General features: G+C 41.2%; 1 protein-coding gene across 1 annotated transcript in view; it reads left to right on the plus strand.

Annotated features, from left to right (window-relative positions):
- Positions 1–20,317, plus strand: part of LOC129624636 (ATP-binding cassette sub-family C member 4-like) — a 364,051-nt gene that overhangs the window by 225,278 nt on the left and 118,456 nt on the right. The gene's annotated exons all lie outside the window — the stretch shown is intronic.

Below are 20,317 nucleotides of genomic sequence, written 5' to 3' on the forward strand. Positions count from 1 at the left end.
GTACTTTGGGAGACCCAGCTCGCTCTGCCTGGTGTCTCTTTCTCCTCTCTCTTCCCCTCACAGAAGATCCATCATAGAGAAACTTTGCATCATACCGAGGTCAGGACAGGAAAATACAGGAGGTACTTCCAGTGTGTGCAGGACAGTGGAGTCTGTGCTTTAGGGAGTGAGGGATAGATGGCAGATTTCCCCCTGCTACTTGTAGTTGCTGAATCCAGACCCCAGGGATAAGAACGATGATGAATAGGGTGGTCTGGTGGCCTAGTGGGTAAGAATCTGCCTTGCAATGCAGTGGACATGGGTTTTGTCCTTGTTGGAGAACTAAGATCTCTTATGCCGTGGAGTAACTAAGCCCATGGGTCACAACTGTTGAGCCTGAATGCTCCAGAGCCTGCACACACAGCTTGAAAGCCTGCATTGCAACAAAAGATGTTTCATGAAATGACTAAGACCTGACACAGCTAAATAAATAAATAAATAAATATTTAAAAAGAAGAAAGATGATGCATGCTTTTTATTTTTTTTTTCTTTTTGTTTTTGTGTATGTGTCGGGGGAAATGTTCTGCATAATCTTGAGTCTAGAGTGACCTTGTGAAATTACAGGAGGCTCACCCTGCCTCTGGCATCACATGTTCTATGCACACAGTCCGGTGGTTTAGACATAGCCTTTTCTTAAAGTTGTCCAGGGCACAAGACCTCAGACTTCCCCCAGTTATCCACGCTGGTCCCAAACTCACCTCCAGTGCTTGGCTCATGCCGTCCCCTCTGCCTGACATCTCTCTTCTCCTCTCCTCACCTTCTCGTTCTTTTAACTTATTTTTTTAACTTTAACTGGAAGCTAATTACTTTACAATATTGTATTGGTTTAGCCATACATTGACATGAATCCACCACGGGTATACATGTGTTCCCCATCCTGAACCCCTCTCCTACCTACCTCTCTCCCCATCCCATCCCTCACTGGGATGACCCAGAGGGATGCATGCTTTTGAAATTCGAGAATTGGACTAGGTGACCTGCTACTTGGCTGCCAGTTGTTTTCCTCCATCATTTGTTCAAGGCTCATTAGAAGCCATGTTTTTAGTACTGGTATACGACTTCTGTGGAAAGGCCTTGTTGGTTTATTGTGCTTGTCATTCTGTTGGTATGAAATTCTTACTAAAGTCGAGAATTTCAAAGTGATTTATTCCTCACCAGCATATCGCCTCAAACAGTAACATTGCTTCATTGATGCTTAGTAGAATGAATACTTAGACCCACATGTAGGGTTAACTTGAATTTGAAACTAGGTATCTAGAATCTGAGTCTTACTTTGTGTCTGGAATTTGTTGTTGGTAGTTCTTGTTTGTGGAGAAGGAAATGGCACCCCACTCCAGTACTCTTGCCTGGAAAATCCATGGATGAAGGAACCTGGTAGGCTGCAGTCCATGGGGTCGCCAAGAGTTGTACATGACTGAGTGACTTCACTATCACTTTTCATTTTCATGTGTTGGGGAAGGAAATGACAACCCAGTCCAGTGTTCTTGCCTGGAGAATCCCAGGGACAGGGAAGCTTGATGGGCTGCCGTCTATTGGGTCCTACAGAGTTGGACACGACTGAAGCGACTTAGCAGCAGCAGAAGTTCTTGTTTGACTTCTGAATCCCTGAGGTAGAAAGACTCTGATGCTTTTTTGTGTATCAGACCAGATAAGTCACTCAATCGTGTCCGACTCTTTGTGACCCCATGAATCACAGCACGCCAAGCCTCCCGGTCCATCACCAACTCCCGGAGTTCACCCAGACTCATGTCCATCGAGTCAGTGATGCCATCCAGCCATCTCATCCTCTGTCGCCCCCTTCTCCTCCTGCCCCCAATCCCTCCCAGCATCAGAGTCTTTTCCAATGAGTCAACTCTTCGCCTGAGGTGGCCAAAATACTGGAGTTTCAGCTTTAGCATCATTACTTCCAAAGAAATACCAGGGCTGATCTCCTTCAGAATGGACTGTTTGGATCTCTTTGCAGTCCAAGGGACTCTCAAGAGTCTTTTCCAACACCACAGTTCAAAAGCATCAATTCTTCGGCGCTCAGCCTTCTTCACAATCCAACGCACACATCCATACATGACCACAGGAAAAACCATAGCCTTGACTAGACGGAACTTTGTTGGCAAAGTAATGTCTCCGCTTTTGAATATGCTATCTAGGTTGGTTATAACTTTCCTTCCAAGGAGTAAGCGTCTTTTAATTTCATGGCTGCAGTGATTTTGGAGCCCCAAAAAATAAATTCTGACACTGTTTCCACTGTTTCTCCATCTATTTCCCATGAAGTGATGGGACTGGATGCCATGATCTTCGTTTTCTGAATGTTGAGCTTTAAGCCAACTTTTTCACTCTCCTCTTTCACCTTCATCAAGAGGCTTTTTAGTTCCTCTTCACTTTCTGCCTTAAGGGTGGTGTCATCTGCATATCTGAGGTTATTGATATTTCTCCCAACAATCTTGATCCAGCTTGTGATTCTTCCAGCCCAGCGTTTCTCATGATGTACTCTGCATAGAATTTAAATAAACAGGGTGACAATATACAGCCTTGACGTACTCCTTTTCCTATTTGGAACCAGTCTGTTGTTCCATGTCCAGTTCTAACTGTTGCTTCCTGACCTGAATACAGATTGCTCAAGAGGCAGATCAGGTGGTCTGATATTCCCATCTCTTTCAGAATTTCCCACAGTTTCTTGTGATCCACACAGTCAAAGGCTTTGGCATAGTCAATAAAGCAGAAATAGATGTTTTTCTGGAACTCTCTTGCTTTTTCCATGATCCAGGGGATGTTGTCAATTTGATCTCTGGTTCCTCTGCCTTTTCTAAAACCAGCTTGAACATCAGGAAGTTCACGGTTCACATATTGCTGAAGCCTGGCTTGGAGAATTTTGAGCATTACTTTACTAGCGTGTGAGATGAGTACAATTGTGCAGTAGTTTGAACATTCTTTGGCATTGCCTTTCTTTGAGATTGGAATGAAAACTGACCTTTTCCAGGCCTGTGGCCACTGCTGAGTTTTCCAAATTTGCTGGCATATTGAGTGCAGCACTTTCACCGCATCATATTTCAGGATTTGGAATAGCTCAACTGGAATTCCATCACCTCCACTAGCTTTGTTCCTAGTGATGCTTTCTAAGGCCAACTTGACTTCACATTCCAGTATGTCTTGTTCTAGGTCAGTGATTACACCATCGTGATTATCTGGTTCATGAAGATCTTTTTTGTACAGTTCTTCTGTGTATTCTTGACATCTCTTCTTAATATCTTCTGCTTCTTTTAGGTCCATACCATTTCTATCCTTTATCAAGCCCATCTTTTCATGAAATGTTCCTTTGGTATCTCTGATTTTTTTGAAGAGATCTCTATTCTTTCCCATTCTGTTGTTTTCCTCTATTTCTTTGCACTGATCGCTGAAGAAGGCTTTCTTAACTCTTCTTGCTATTCTTTGGAACTCTGCATTCAGATGTTTATATCTTTCCTTTTCTCCTTTGCTTTTCGCTTCTCTTCTTTTCACAGCTATATGTAAGGCCTCCCCAGACAGCCATTTTGCTTTTTTGCTTTTCTTTTCCACGGGGATGATCTTGATCCCTGTTTCTCGTACAGTGTCACGAACCTCATTCCATAGTTCATCAGGCACTCTATCTATCAGATCTAGGCCCTTAAATCTATTTCTCACTTCCACTGTATAATCATAAAGGATTTGATTGAGGTCATACCTGAATGGTCTAGTGGTTTTCCCTACTTTCTTCAATTTAAGTCTGAATTTGGCAATAAGGAGTTCATGATCTGAGCCACAGTCAGCTCCTGGTCTTGTTTTGCTGACTGTATAGTGCTTCTCCCTCTTTGGCTGCAAAGAATATAATAAATCTGATTTCGGTGTTGACCATCTGGTGATGTCCATGTATAGAGTCTTCTCTTGTGTTGTTGGAAGAGTGTGTTTGTTATGACCAGTGCATTTTCTTGGCAAAACTCTATTAGCCTTTGCCCTGCTTCATTCCGTATTCCAAGGCCGAATTTGCCTGTTACTCCAGGTGTTTCTTGACTTCCTACTTTTGCATTCCAGTCACCTATAATGAAAAAGACATCTTTTTTGGGTGTTAGTTCTAAAAGGTCTTGTAGGTCTTCAAAGAACCATTCAACTTCAGCTTCTTTAGCGTTACTGGTTGGGGCCTAGACTTGGATTACTGTGATATTGAATGGTTTGCCTTGGAAATGAACAGAGATCATTCTGTCATTTTTGAGATTGCATCCAAGTACTGCATTTCGGACTGTTTTGTTGACCATGATGGCTACTCCATTTCTTCTGAGGGATTCCTGCCCGCATTAGTAGATATAATGGTCATCTGAGTTAAATTCACCTATTCCAGTCCATTTCAGTTTGCTTACTCTTAGAATGTCGACATTCACTCTTGCCATCTCTTGTTTGACCACTTCCAATTTGCCTTGATTCATGGACCTGACATTCCAGGTTCCTATGCAATATTGTTCTTTACAGCATCAGACCTTGCTTCTATCACCAGTCACATCCACAGCTGGGTATTCTTTTTGCTTTGGCTTCATCCCTTCATTCTTTCTGGAGTTATTTCTTCACTGATCTCCTGTAGCATGTTGGGCACCTACTGACCTGGGGAGTTTCTCTTTCAGTATCCTATCATTTTGCCTTTTCATACTGTTCATGGGGTTCTGAAGGCAAGAATACTGAAGTGGTTTGCCATTCCCTTCTTCAGAGGACCAACCACATTCTGTCAGGTCTCTCCACCATGACCCGCCCATCTTGCATTGCCCCATGGGCATGGCTTAGTTTCATTGAGTTAGACAAGGCTGTGGTCCTAGTGTGATTAGATTGACTAGTTTTCTGTGAGTATGGTTTCAGTGTGTTTGCCCTCTGATGCGCTCTTGCAACAGCTACCATCTTACTTGGGTTTCTCTTACCTTGGGTGTAGGGTATCTCTTCACGGCTACTCCAGCAAAGTGCAGCCATTGCTCCTTACCCTGGACGAGGGGTATCTCCTCACCGCCACCCTTTCTGACCTTCAATGTGGGATAGCTCCTCTAGGCCCTCCTGCGCCCGTGCAGCCATGGCTCCTCTTTGTGTATAATGTGTCCTAATACACTCTGACAGAGACCTCTGGTGGATTCTAGATGGGTCTTATTGAAAGTCTCACAAACTTGCTTTTTCTGAAGCAGCATCCACATCTACTCCATCTTGCTGTTGTTCACCTTGGTGAAGCCCACAAGTCCTTCCAGCTGCATTTATTAAAGCCCTGCTGTGTGCCCTGAGATCGACACCCTTAGAGATGTCACTGAACAAAACCTCTTAGTTTTCAACCAAGACAGTCAGTCATGAGAGGGGAAGGACCTACACTGGGAAGAATTAAGGGACACTAGGATGCTCAGCTCTCATTCCTGCCTGTAAGGAACCTGTCTCTACGTGGAGCTTGTTAAGACAGAGGGCTGGGAAAAGGTCAGCAGCTCAGTTCAGTTCAGCCACTGAGTCGTGTTCGACTCTTTGTGACCCCATGGGTTGCAACACGCCAGGCCGTCCTATCACCAAATCCCAGAGTTTACTCAAACTCATGTCCATTGAGTTGGTGATGCCATCCAACCATCTCATCCTCTGTTGTCCTTTTCTCCTCCTGCCTTCAATCTTTCCCAACATCAGGGCCTTTTCAAATGAGTTCTTTTCATCAGTTCTTTGCATCAGGTGGCCAAAGTATTGGAGTTTCAGCTTTAACATCAGTCCTTCCAATGAATATTCAGGACTGATTTCCTTTATGATGAACTGGTTGGATCTCCTTACAGTCCAAGGGACTCTCAGGAGTCTTCTCCAACACCACAGTTCAAAAGCATCAATTCTTCAGTGCTCAGCTTTCTTTATAGTCCAACTCTCACATCCATATATGACTACTGGAAAAACCATAGCTTTGACTACCTGGATGTTTGTTGGCAAAGTAATGCCTCTGGTTCTTAAGAAGCTGTCTAGTTTAGTCATAACTTTTCTTTCAAGGAGTGAGCATCTTTTAATTTCATGGCTGCAATCACCATCTGCAGTGATTTTGGAGATCCCCAAAATGAACTCTGTCACTATTTCCAGTGTTTTCCCTTCTATTTCCCATGAAGTGATGGGTCCAGATGCCATGATCTTCTTTTTATGAATGTTGAGTTTTAAGCCAACTTTTTCACTCTTCTCTTTTACTTTTGTCAAGAGGTTCTCTAGTTCTTCTTTGCTTTCTGCCATAAGGGTAATGTCATCTGCATATTTGAGGTTATTGCTATTTCTCCCAGCAATCTTGATTCCAGCTTGTGCTTTATCCAGCCCAGTATTTCTCATGATGCCCTCTGCATATAAGTTAAATAAGCAGGGTGACAATATAGAGCCTTGACATACTCCTTTCCCAATTTGGAACCAGTCTGTTGTTCCATGTCCAGTTCTAACTGTTGCTTCTTGACATTTAGAGGGTTTTAATACAGGATAGTAAGTGCTGAGTAAAAGCAGAAGTGGCAGCTGGAGGCTTTCACTGAAGTTGGAAAGTTCCCTGTGCCCAGGGCTGGGCAGGAAGTGCCCCGGGGGCCTCAGGCTTGTCAGGTATGTGGAGCCTGAGAAGACAACCCAGTTCTTTTTTTTTTTTAATTAATTAATTTTACTTTATAATATTATATTGGTTTTACCTTACATTGACTTGAATCCACCATGGGTGTACATGTGTTCCCCATCGTGAACCCCCCTCCCAATCCCTCCCCATCCCATCCCTCTGGGTCATCCCAGTGCACCAGCCCTGAGCACCCTGTATTATAAATCGAACCTGGACTGGTGATTTGTTTTACATATGATAATTTACATGTTTTAATGCAATTCTCCCATATCATCCTGCCCTCTCCCTCTCCCACAGAGTCCAAAAGACTGTTCTATACATCAGTGTCTCTTTTGCTGTCTCCTATACAGGGTTATTGTTACCATCTTTCCAAATTCCATATATATGCATTAGTATACTGTATTGGTGTTTTTCTTTCTGGCTTACCTCACTCTGTATAATAGGCTTCAGTTTCATCCACCTCATTAGAACTGATTCAAATGTATTCTTTTTAATGGCTGAGTAATATTCCATTGTGTATATGCACCACAGCTTTCTTATCCATTCATCTGCTGATGGACATCTAGGTTGCTCCCATGTCCTGGCTATTATAAACAGTGCTGTGACGAACATTGGAGTACACGTGTCTCTTTCAATTCTGGTTTCCTCGGTGTGTATGCCCAGCAGTGGGATTGCTGGATCATAAGGCAGTACTATTTCAAGTTTTTTTAAGGAATCTCCACACTGTTCTCCATAGTGGCTGTACTAGTTTGCATTCCCACCAACAGTGTAAGAGGGTTCCCTTTTCTCCACACCCTCTCCAGCATTTATTGCTTGTAGACTTTTGGATAGCAGCCATTCTGACTGATGTGAAATGGCACCTCACTGTGGTTTTGATTTGCATTTCTCTGATAATGAGTGATGTTGAGCATCTTTTCATGTGTTTGTTAGCCATCTGTATGTCTTCTTTGGAGAAATGTCTTTCTAGTTCTTTGTTCCACTTTTTGATTGGATCATTTATTTTTCTGGAATTGAGCTGCAGGAGTTGCTTGTATATTTTTGAGATTAATTATTTGTCCATTGCTTCATTTGCTATTATTTTCTCCCATTCTGAAGGCTGTCTTTTCACCTTGCTTATAGTTTTGTTTGTTGTTCAGAGGCTTTTAATTTTTATTAGGTCCCATTTGTTTATTTTTGCTTTTATTTCCAATATTCTGGGAGGTGGGTCATAGAGGATCCTGCTGTGGTTTATGTCAGAGAGGGTTTTGCCTATGTTTTCCTCTAGGAGTTTAATAGTTTCTGGTCTTACATTTAGATCTTTAATCCATTTTGAGTTTATTTTTGTGTATGGTGTTAGAAAGTGTTCTAGTTTCATTCTTTTACAAGTGGTTGGCCAGTTTTCCCAGCACCACTTGTTAAAGAGATTGTCTTTTCTCCATTGTATATTCTTGCCTCCTTTGTCAAAGATAAGTGTCCATAGGTGTGTGGATTTAACTCTGAGCTTTCTATTGTGTTCAATTGATTTATATTTCTGTCTTTGTACCAGTACCATACTGTCATAATAAGCGTGGCTTTGTAGTAGAGCCTGAAGTCAGGCAGGTTGATTCCTCCAGTTCCATTCTTCTTTCTCAAGATTGCTTTGCTATTTGAGTTTTTTTTTTTTTTTTTTTTTTTGTATTTCCACAAAAATTGTGAAATTATTTGTTTTAGTTCTGTGAAAAATACCATTGATAGCTTGATAGGGATTGCATTTAGTAATATACTCATTTTCACTATATTGATTCCTTCAATCAATGAACATGGTATATTTCTCCATCTATTTGTCTCCTCTTTGATTTCTTTCACCAGTGTTTTATAGTTTTCTCTATATAGGTCTTTTGTTTCTTTAGGTAGATATATTCCCAAGTGTTTTATTCTTTTTGTTGCAATGGTGAATGGAATTGTTTCCTTAATTTCTCTTTCTGTTTTCTCATTGTTAGTGTATAGGAATGCAAGGGATTTCTGTGTGTTGATTTTGTATTCTGCAACTTGACTATATTTATTGATTAGCTCTAGTAATTTTCTGGTGGAGTCTTTAGGGTTTTCTATGTAGAGGATCATGTTATCTGCAAACAGTGAGAGTTTTACTTCTTCTTTTCCAATTTGGATTCCTTTTATTTCTTTTTATGCTCTGATTGCTCTGTCAAAAACTTCTAAAACTATGTTGAATAGTAATGGTGAGAGTGGGCACCCTTGTCTTGTTCCAGACTTTAGGGGAAATGCTTTCAATTTTTCACCATTGAAGATAATGTTTGCTGAGGGTTTGTCATCTATAGCTTTTATTATGTTGAGGTATGTTCCTTCTATTCCTGCTTTCTGGAGGGTTTTTATCATAAATGAATGTTGAATTTTGTCAAAGGCTTTCTCTGGGTCTATTGAGATAATCATATGGTTTTTATTTTTCAATTTGTTAATGTGGTATATTACCTTGATTGAGTTGTGGATATTGAAGAATTCTTGCATCCCTGGGATAAAGCCCACTTGGTCATGATGTATGATCTTTTTAATATGTTGTTGGATTCTGTTTGCTAGAATTTTGTTAAGGATTTTTGCATTTATGTTCATCAGTGATATTGGCCTATAGTTATCTTTTTTTGTGGCATCTTTGTCAGGTTTTGGTATTAGGGTAATGGTGGCCTCATAGAATGAGTTTGGAAGTTTACCTTCCTCTGCAATTTATCTGAAAGAGTTTTAGTAGGATAGGTGTTAATTCTCTAATTTTTTGGTAGAATTCAGCTGTGAAGCCATCTGGTCCTGGGCTTTTGTTTGTTGGAAGATTTCTGATTACAGTTTCAATTTCCATGCTTGTGATGGGTCTATTAAGATTTCTATTTCTTCCTGGTTCAATTTTAGAAAGTTGTACTTTTCTAAGAATTTGTCCATTTCTTCCAAGTTGTCCGTTTTATTTGCATATAGTTGCTGATAGTAGTCTCTTACAATCCTTTGTATTTCTGTGTTGTCTGTTGTGATCTTTCCATTTTCATTTCTAATTTTGTTGATTTGATTTTTCTCCCTTTGTTTCTTGATGAGTCTGCCTAATGGTTTGTCAATTTTATTTATCTTCTCAAAGAACCAGATTTTGGTTTTGTTGATTTTTGTCTTTTTGTTTCTTTTGCATTTATCTTTGCTGTAATCTTTAAGATTTCTTTCCTCTTACTAACCCTGGGGTTCATAACTTCTTCCTTTTCAAGTTGCTTTCGGTGTAGAGTTAGGTTATTTATTTGACTTTTTTCTTGTTTCTTGAGGTAAGCCTGTATTGCTATGACTGTTCCCCTTAGCATTGCTTTTACAGTGTCCCATAGGTTTGGGGTTGTTGTGTTTTCATTTTCATTCATTTCTATGCATATTTTGATTTCTTCTGTGATTTGTTGATTATTCAGAAGTTGTGTTGTTCAGCCTCCATATGTTGGAATTTTTAATAGTTTTTCTCCTGTAATTGAGATCTAATTTTACTGCATTGTGGTTAGAAAAGATGCTTGGAATGATTTCACTTTTTTTTTTTTGAATTTACCAAGGCTAGATTTATGGCCCAGGATGTGATCTATCCTGGAAAAGCTTCCGTGTGTGCTTGAGAAAAAGTGAAATTCATTGTTTTGGGGTGAAATGTCCTATAGATATCAACTAGTTCTAACTGGTCTATTGTATCATTTAAGGTTCGTGTTTCCTTGTTAATTTTCTGTTTAGTTGATCTATCCATAGGTGTGAGTGGGGTATTAAAGTCTCCCACTATTACTGTATTATTGTTAATTTCCCCTTTCACACTTGTTAGCATTTGTCTTACATGTTGTGGTGTTCCTATGTTGGGTGCATATATATTTTTGATTGTTATATCTTCTTCTTGGATTGCTCCTTTGATCTTTATGTAGTGTCCATCTTTGTCTCTTTTCACAACCTTTGCTTTAAAGTCTATTTTATCTGATATGAGTATTGCTACTCCTGCTTTCTTTTGGTCTCTATTTGCATGGAATATCATTTTCCATCCCTTCACTTTCAGTCTATATGTGTCCCTTGTTTCAAGGTGGGTCTCTTGTAGACAACATATATAGGGGTCTTATTTTTGTATCCATTCAGCCAGTCTTTGTCTTTGGTTGGGCACATTCAACCCATTTACATTTAAGGTCATTATTGATAAGTATGATCCCATTGCCATTTACTTTATTGTTTTGGGTTCGAGTTTATACACCCTTTCTGTGTTTCCTGTCTAGAGAAGATTCATTAGCATTTGTTGGAGAGCTGGTTTGGTGGTTCTGAATGTTCTCAGCTTTTGCTTGTCTGTAAAGCTTTTGATTTCTCCTTCATATTTGAATGAGATCCTTGCTGGGTACAGTAATCTGGGCTGTAGGTTATTTCCTTTCATCATTTTAAGTATGTCCTGCCATTCCCTTTTGGCCTGAAGAGTTTATATTGAAAGATCAGCTGTTATCCTTATGGGAATCCCCTTGTGTGTTATTTGTTGTTTTTCCCTTGCTTCTTTTAATATTTGTTCTTTGTGTTTTATCTTTATTAATTTGATTAATATGTGTCTTGGGGTGTTTCTCCTTGGGTTTATCCTGTTTTGGTCTCTCTGGGTTTCTTGGACTTGGATGATTATTTCCTTCCCCATTTTTGGGAAGTTTTCAACCATTATCTCCTCAAGTATTTTCTCATGGTCTTTCTTTTTGTCTTCTTCTTCTTGGACTCCTATGATTCGATGTTTGTGTGTTTAACATTGTCCTAAATGTCTCTGAGGTTGTCCTCATTTCTTTTAATTCCTTTTTCTTTTTTCCTCTCTGATTCATTTATTTCTACCATTCTATCTTATACCTCACTTCCATTATTCTCCTGTTGGTTCCCTCCAGAGTGTTTTTTTATCTCATTTATTGCATTATTCATTATATACTGACTTTTTTTTATTTCTTCTAGGTCCTTGTTAAACATTTCTTGCATCTTTTCAATCCTTGTCTCCAGGGTATTTATCTGTAACTCCAATTTGTTTTCAAGATTTTGGGTCATTTTCACTATCATTATTTGGAATTCTTTATCAGGTAGATTCCCTATCTCTTCCTCTTTTGTTTGGTTTGGTGGGCATTTATCCTGTTTCTTTACCTGCTGGGTATTTCTCTGCCTTTTCATCTTGTTTATATTGCTGTGTTTGAGGTGGCCTTTCTGTACCCTGGCAGTTGGTGGTTCCTCTTTATTGTAGCACTTCCTGGCTTTGGGTGGGGTTGGATGCGTGGCTTGTCAAGATTTCCTGGTTAGGGAAGTTTGTGTCGGTGTTCTGGTGGGTAGAGCTGGATTTCTTCTCTCTGGAGTGCAATGAAGTGTCCAGTAATGAGTTTTTAGATGTCAGTGAGTTTTGTGTGACTTTGGGCAGCCTGTATATTGAGGTTCAGGGTTATGTTCCTGTGTTGCTGGAGAATTTGTGTGGTATGTCTTGCTCTGGAGCTTTTTGGCCCTTGGGTGGTGCTTGGTTTCAGTGTAGGTATGAAAGTGTTTGATGCATTCCTATCTATGAATGTTCCCTGGAGTCAGGAATTCTCTGGTGTTCTCAGGATTTGGACTAAGCCTCCTGCCTCTGGTTTTCAGTCTTATTCTTGCAGTAGCCTCAAGACTTCTCCATCTATACACCACCAATGATAAAACATCTAGGGTAATGGTGAAAAGTTTCTCCAGAGTGAGGAACACCTGGAGAGGTACACAGAGTTACATGGAGAAGAGAAAAGGGAGGAGGGTGATAGAGGTGACCAGGAGGAGAAGAGAGGGAATCAAAAAGGGAGAGAGCAAGCTAGCCAGTAATCACTTTCCTGTGTGCTCTCCACAGTCTGGATCCCTCAGAGATGTTCACAGAGTTAAACAGAGAAGAGAAGAGGGAGGAAGGAGACAGAGGTGGCCAGGAGGATAAAAGGGGGAATCAAAAGGAGAAAGACAGATCCGGCCAATAATCAGTTCCCTAAGTGTTCTCCACAGCCCAGAACACACAAAGTGATTCACCGAGTTGGGTAGAGGAGAAAAGGGGGAGGGGAGCGATAGAGGTGACCTGTTGGAGAAAAAGGAGAGTCAGAAGGGGGAGAGGGCAATCAAGCCAGTGATCTCACTCCCAAGTTAAAAAGGGTACTGAAGTTTAGGTTCTTAAAGGTACAAAGTTGATGACAAATACCAAAAAGCAAAGATTAAAAATCTAGAGTAGAGGTTAGATTCTCAAAATTACAATATTAAAAAAAAAAAGTCACAAAAATTATAAAAAATATATATACGAAGTTTGCTTTTAAACTAGGGTCTTTTTTTTTTTTCCCCTCAAGGTAATAGTAGGTTATAAAAATGAAAATTAAAGCTGTAATGGGGACTTAAAAATCAAAAAAATAAAATAAAATTTTTTTTAATTAAAAAAATGATAGTTAACATATATCTAAGACATTCTCTGGAGTTATTGCAGACAGTGTGGGGTCAGTTCATTCTCAGATAGTTCCTTGGTCCAGCTTGTACTTCTCAAGGGCTATAGGCCCCTTCCTATGTAGTCGGTGCTAACTACAGGATTTTAATCTACTGCACCTGTCACTTCCAGAGCAGTTCCCTCTGTTTATTTTAGCTTCTTCTGTTTGCAGGTCTCTTCAGTGTCTAATTTCTGCCCTAACACAAGGGGCGCGATGGTGGTCACTTTTTTTAGGCTCGCTTGTTCAGTCGTGCTTTGGGAAGGGAGGGACACTGCAAACAAATATTACTAGCATGTGCTCACAGTGATTCAGCCACACTGGGTTTGTCCCCGCTCACAGTGTGTGTGCTTTTCCAGTCTGCTCAGACTCTAGGTTGCTCTGCTGGGAACTGTCTGATGTGGGCCCGGGTTTGCATGCACTTCCCAGGTCTAAGCTGCTCAGGTTAAGGTTCTTGGATACTCCACAGAGGCGCAGACTTGGTTGGGCCTGCATTTTGCTCCTGTCCCAGGTCTGAGCAGCTCAGGTGACCAGGGTCTTGGCGCGTCTAGTCTCCCTCAGTTGAAGGCTGTGGCTTATCCCCTCCCCCGTCCCAGCCACTCTGTTTTCTGGGTGTACAATGGGCATGCCTTCTCAGGTGTGCCATGTGTCTCTTCTGGGGAGCTGATCTCTGGCTGCAACCCTTCTGGCAGATGTCGACCATCCAGAATCCCAAGAAGTCTTGGTTAGCAACAAAGTCTGCTTGCAGTTTGGTATAGTATGCCTCTCTTGGGCTGCAATTGCCCCCTTCTAGCTCTGGCTTCCCTCACCTGCCTGTATCTGGAGAGGGATGGGCCTGTCTACAGCCAGCTAGCTCTGCTCAGTCCTTTGTTCTGTGAGCATGCTTGGCAGTGTCTTGGGTTAGGGCTTTTCACACGGTAGCTATCACACATTTGGGCGGGTCATGGTGGAGAGGTCTGACAGAATGTGGTCCTCTGAAGAAGGGAATGGCAAACCACTTCAGTATTCTTGCCTTCAGAACCCCATGAACAGTATGAAAAGGCAAAACGATAGAATATTGAAAGAGGAACTCCTCAGGTCAGTAGGTGCCCAATATGCTATGGGAGATCAGTGGAGAAATAACTCCAGAAAGAATGAAGGGATGGAGCCAAAGAAAAAAGAATACTCAGTTGTGGATGTGACTGGATATAGAAGCAAGGTCTGATGCTGTAAAGAGCAATATTGCATAGGAACCTGGAATGTCAGGTCCATGAATCAAGGCAAATTGAAAGTGGTCAAACAAGAGATGGCAAGAGTGAATGTCGACATTCTAGGAATCAGCAAACTAAAATGGACTGGAATGGGTGAATTTAACTCAGATGACCATTGTATCTACTACTGCGGGCAGGAATCCGTCAGAAGAAATGGAGTAGCCATCATGGTCAACAAGAGTTTGAAATGTAGTGCTTGGATGCAATCTCAAAAAAGACAGAATGATCTCTGTTCATTTCCGAGGCAAACCATTCAATATCACAGTAATCCAAGTCTATGCCCCAACCAGTAACCCTGAAGAAGCTGAAGTTGAACAGTTCTATGAAGACTTACAAGACCTTTTAGAACTAACACCCAAAAAAGGTGTCCTTTTCATTATAAGGGACTGGAATGCAAAAGTAGGAAGTCAAGAAACACCTGGAGTAACAGGCAAATTTGGCCTTGGAATATGGAATGAAGCAGGGAAAAGACTAATAGAGTGTTGCCAAGAAAATGCACTGGTCATAGCAAAACACCCTTTCCAACAATACAAGAGAAGACTCTATACATGGACATCACCAGATGGTCAACATCAAAATCAGATTGATTATATTCTTTGCAGCCAAAGATGGAGAAGCACTATACAGTCAACAAAAACAAGACAGGGAGCTGATTGTGGCTCAGATCATGAACTATTTATTGCCAAATTCAGAGTGAAATTGAAGAAAGTAGGGAAAATCACTAGACCATTCAGGTATGACCTAGATCAAATCACCTATGATTATACAGTGGAAGTGAGAAATAGATTTAAGGGCCTAGATCTGATAGATAGAGTGCCTGATGAACTATGGAATGAGGTTCGTGACATTGTACAGGAGACAGGGATCAAGACCATCCCCATGGAAAAGAAATGCATAAAAAGCAAAATGGCTGTCTGGGAGGCCTTACAAATAACTGTGAAAAGAAGAGAAGCAAAAAACAAAGGAGAAAAGGAAAGATATAAGCATCTGAATGCAGAGTTCCAAAGAATAGCAAGAAGAGATAAGAAAGCCTTCCTCACCAATCAATGAAAAGAAATAGAGGAAAATAACAGAATGAGAAAGACTAGAGATCTCTTTAAGAAAATTAGAGATACCAAAAGAACATTTCATACAAAGATGGGCTAGATAAAGGACAGAAATTTTATGGACCTAACAGAAGCAGAAGATATTAAGAAGAGATGGCAAGAATACACAGAACAACTGTACAAAAAAGATCTTCACGACCAAGATAACCACGATGGTGTGATCACTGACCTAGAACCAGATATCCTGGAATGTGAAGTCAAGTGGGCCTTAGGAAGCATCACTACGAACAAAGCTAGTGGAGGTGATGGAATTCCAGTTGAGCTCTCTTTCAAATCCTGAAAGATGATGCTGTGAAAGTGCTGCACTCAATATGCCAGCAAATTTGGAAAACTTAGCAGTGGCCACAGGAATGGAAAATGTCACTTTTCATTCCAATCCCAAATAAAGACAATGACAAAGAAAGCTCAAACTACTGCACAATTGTACTCATCCCACATGCTAGTAAAGTAATGCTCAAAATTCTCCAAGCCAGGCTTCAGCAATATGTGAACCGTGAACTTCCAGATTTTCAAGCTTGTTTTAGAAAAGGCAGAGGAACCAGAGACCAAATTGCCAACATCCGCTGGATCATGGAAAAAGCAAAAGAGTTCCAGAAAAACATCTATTTCTGCTTTATTGACTATGCCAACGCCTTTGACTGTGTGGATCACAATAAACTGTGGAAAATTCTGAAAGAGATGAGAATACCAGACCACCTGACTTGCCTCTTGAGAAATTTGTATGCAGGTCAGGAAGCAACAGTTAGAACTGGACGTGGAACAACAGACTGGTTCCAAATAGGAAAAGGAGTACATCAAGGCTGTGTATTGTCACCCTATTTATTTAACTTCTATGCAGAGTACATCATGAGAAACACTGGGCTGGAAGAAGCACAAGCTGGAATCAAGATTGCTGGGAGAAATATCAATAACCTCAGACATGCAGATGACACCACCGTTATGGCAGAAAGTGAAGAGGAGCTAAAAAGCCTCTTGATGAAAGTGAAAGAGGAGAGTGAAAAAGTTGGCTTAAAACTCAACATTCAGAAAACAAAGATCATGGTATCTGGTCCCATCACTTCATGGGAAATAGATGGGGAAACAGTGGAAACAGTGTCAGACTTTATTTTTCTGGGCTCCATAATCACTGCAGATGGTGACTACAGCCATGAAATTAAAAGAATCTTACTCCTTGGAAGGAAAGTTATGACCAACCTAGATAGCATATTCAAAAGCAGAGACATTACTTTGCCAACAAATGTCCGTCTAGTCAAGGCTATGGTTTTTCCAGTGGTCATGTATGGATGTGAGAGTTGGACTGGGAAGAAAGCTGAGTGCTGAAGAATTGATGCTTCTGAACTGTGGTGTTGGAGAAGACTCTTGGCAGTCCCTTGGACTGCAAGGAGATCCAACCGGTCCATTCTAAAGGAGATCAGTCCTGGGTGTTCATTGGAAGGACTGATGCTAATGCTGAAGCTCCAATACTTAGGCCACCTCATGTGAAGAACTGACTCATTGGAAAAGACTCTGATGCTGGGAGGGATTGGGGGCAGGAGGAGAAGGGGACGACAGAGGATGAGATGACTGGATGGCATCACTGACTCGATGGACATGAGTTTGTGTAAACTCCAGGAGTTGGTGATGGACAGGGAGGTCTGGCGTGCTGTGATTCATGGGGTCGCAAAGAGTCGGACACGACTGAGTGACTGAACTGGTCTGAACTGAACTGAACTGAGCATGGTCATTGTACGAGTTCTACCAAAGTTTGTGTGTAACTTGTGCTTAGTATTGGGGTGATGAAAGAGCTCTGGAGATGAATGGTGATGATGGTTACACAACAATGTAAATGTACTTAACGTTACTGTGGTGTATACTTAAAAATGGTTAAAATGGTAGATTTCATATTACATGTATTTTGCCACACAAAAAATGCACAGTAGTACTGACTCTTTCAAAGTAAGAGAGCAGCACAGCTGACCCTTGGCATGGCCTCCAGCTCTCTGGTCTGACCCCCTTTCCTACCCTCTCCTGATCATGGCTTGATGAATTTTCCCTTCGAGAAATGCTTTGTGTCTTGTCATGAGTTCAGTGATTGCTCTAGTGCTGTGGCAGAGATTCCCCAACCTGCCCTTCTGGCATCATGAGTAGCTCAGCCTCCCTGTTCTCAATACCCCACCCTGAACCCACAAATGTCTATCACTCTGTCTTGTGTGCATCTGCACAAATTCTCCATCAGTGTAAGAAGAGATTCTGCTGACTGTTGTATTTGCATCACTGGGAGGGGAGAAGACAGATTTCTGATTGTCAAGTGTCACTGTGATCATCACAAAAGCTCTCCCAAGTTCTTTTCTGAACTCAGGATGTGTTTATAAAGTCCTATCAACCTTTTGGGTGTAATGACTCTGGATGTACACTTGATAGAAGCAAGCTTGTTAATTAAGATTGTCCTTTGCTAATCAGAACCACATTCTCTGGGGAAACTTAGGGCAGGGAGCATGAATGCAATATTTAGGACATCACTTAGCAGCAACTGAGAATGTTCTCAGTGAGTTAGAAAATTGGATGGAACATTATGCTATGAGAGATGGTGGTTGTGTTGAAGCTTAATAATGGGGAGTATTTTGTATTAAAAGTGAGTGAATCATATTTCTACTAGCCATTAACAGTTTTCTTCAGTCATGAATCTATATCTAAGGTTATTAAGGTCCATAAGTTTTACACCTATATGTTGTTACACTTACTACACTAAGTGAGTTCTATCACCTACATAAGGTGAGGGGCCTTAGGTGAACTGATGCAGTGACACCTGTGTCTAGCCATGGATTGTGTCCTGGTCCAGCCCTACATCATCAGACCCCCCACCTCCCGCATCATCTTCTCTTCAGGTCTGTCCTAATCATATTCTGACACTGCTGTCCACACAGCTCATGCTCCTGTTCCAGCCTTTCATAGATCCCCCCTGTCCCCCCACCCCATTCAGGATGCAGTTCTAGGTCCTCAAACAGAGAACAGGCTTCTTTGCCATCTGCCCCATCAACCTTTCCAGCTCGTCCCCACATGCAATCAGTATCCGACTGTGCTGGATTTATGGGATGTCCTTTCTCATCCCTGTCTGTCTGTACATACTGGTCCCTCTGTCCCAGAGCCAGGGAGCAGTGTACCAGCACACAGAAAGAAGGTGGAAGATGGGTCCTGCCATTCCCTCTTGCTCCTCCAGAGGGCTCCCTTGCCTTCTGTCTTCCTACAGCCCTCAGTGGGGTGCACTTGACCATTTATGAGGACCCCCCGCTGCCACTCCCCCCACCTCGACCCTAAGCTGTGAATGCAGGAAGGTGCCTCAGCCCAGCATGTTCTGTCCCAGGACCCCTGCACCTGCTGTTGTCTTCCAGGAATTTTCCACAGATAGTCTCAGAGATCCCATGTCACTCTATGTAAGACAGCAGGACCCCCTTGCTTTACTCTCAGAGCACACATCACAGCCTGATAGTGGATTTTTCTATATTAGTTCAGTGTATTCCCCTCTCCATGGTGCAGAGTGTTGTCTACTGTCTTGACCTGTGGGTGTATCCTCAGCACTTGGGATAGCGCCTCTGCCTAACCAAAGTCTGCCAGTTGAATGAATGAAGGTAGGACTCTATATTACTTATATCCTTTCTACAATAACCTACTATGTTCCCTCTTAACACATCATTTATATAGGATTATTTTGATATAGGGAATTGTATGGTTAACAGCATTTATCTAGAAATAATGTGTAAACAGCTCAACGCTGAAGCAATTATTTTTTATGGTATGACTTGGAAAACTTTACTCTTGAAAGGAAAATAAAGTATTTTTCTAGAGATTTGGATAAAAATTATTATTTGGGAAGAAATTCAAAATCATCAATTGATCACTTCATTGTAATTATATTACCTCATCTGTGATGGAATGTTAGGAAGAAAACATTTTAAAACTTTTCAGTTGGTCCATCTTGGATAAAGCAACCCATCATATTCAATTAACATCTGCTTTCGGGGACTATTGACAGGTATTTTGAACTAAAGAAAAACAATTCCATGAGTTCCAAAGAACATTCCCAAGAATGTTCAAATTACTGTACTCATTGTATAAGCTAGCAAGGTAATGTTCAAAATCCTCCAAGGTAGGCTTCAGCAGTATGTAACCTGAAAACTTCCAGATGTACAAGCTGGGTTTAGAGAAGGCAGGCAGAGGGACCAGAGATCAAATTGCCATCATTCACTGAATCATAGAGAAAGAAAGGAAATCTAAAAACAAAAAACAAAAAACAAAACAAAACAAACTACTTCTGCTTCATTGACTATGCTAAAGCCTTTAACTGTGTGGGTCACAACAAACTGTGGAAAATTCTTCAAGAGATGGGAATACCACACTACTTTACCTGTCTCCTGAGAAACCTGTATGTGGATCAAGAAGCAACAGTTAGAACTGGGCATGGAACAACTGACTGGTTCAAAATTAGGAAAGGAGTATGTCAAGGCTGTATATTGTCACCCTGCTTATTTTACTTTTATGCAGAGTACATCATGTAAAATGCTGGGCTGGATGAATCACAAGCTGGAATCAAGAATGGGGAGAATCTGGGAGAAATATGAACAAGCTCAGATTTACAGATGATGCCACCCTTAATGGAAGAAAGTGAAGCAGAACTAAAGAACCTCTTGATGAGGGTGAAACTGTGTACACGTGTATTCTCAATCATGTCTGAGTCTGCAACCCCATGGACTGCAGCCCACCAATCTCCTTTGTCCATGGAGTTTTCCAGATAAGAATACTGGAGTGGGTTCCCATTTCTTTCTACAGGGGATCTTCCCAACCCAGGGATTGAACCCATGTCTCCTGCATTGGCAGGCAAATTCTTTATCACTGTGCCACCTGAGGATGAAAGAAGAGAGTGAAAAAGCTGGCTTGAAGCTCAACATTAAA

This window comes from Bubalus kerabau, chromosome 12 (genome assembly GCF_029407905.1).
Source record: "Bubalus kerabau isolate K-KA32 ecotype Philippines breed swamp buffalo chromosome 12, PCC_UOA_SB_1v2, whole genome shotgun sequence".
Lineage (NCBI taxonomy): Eukaryota > Metazoa > Chordata > Mammalia > Artiodactyla > Bovidae > Bubalus > Bubalus kerabau.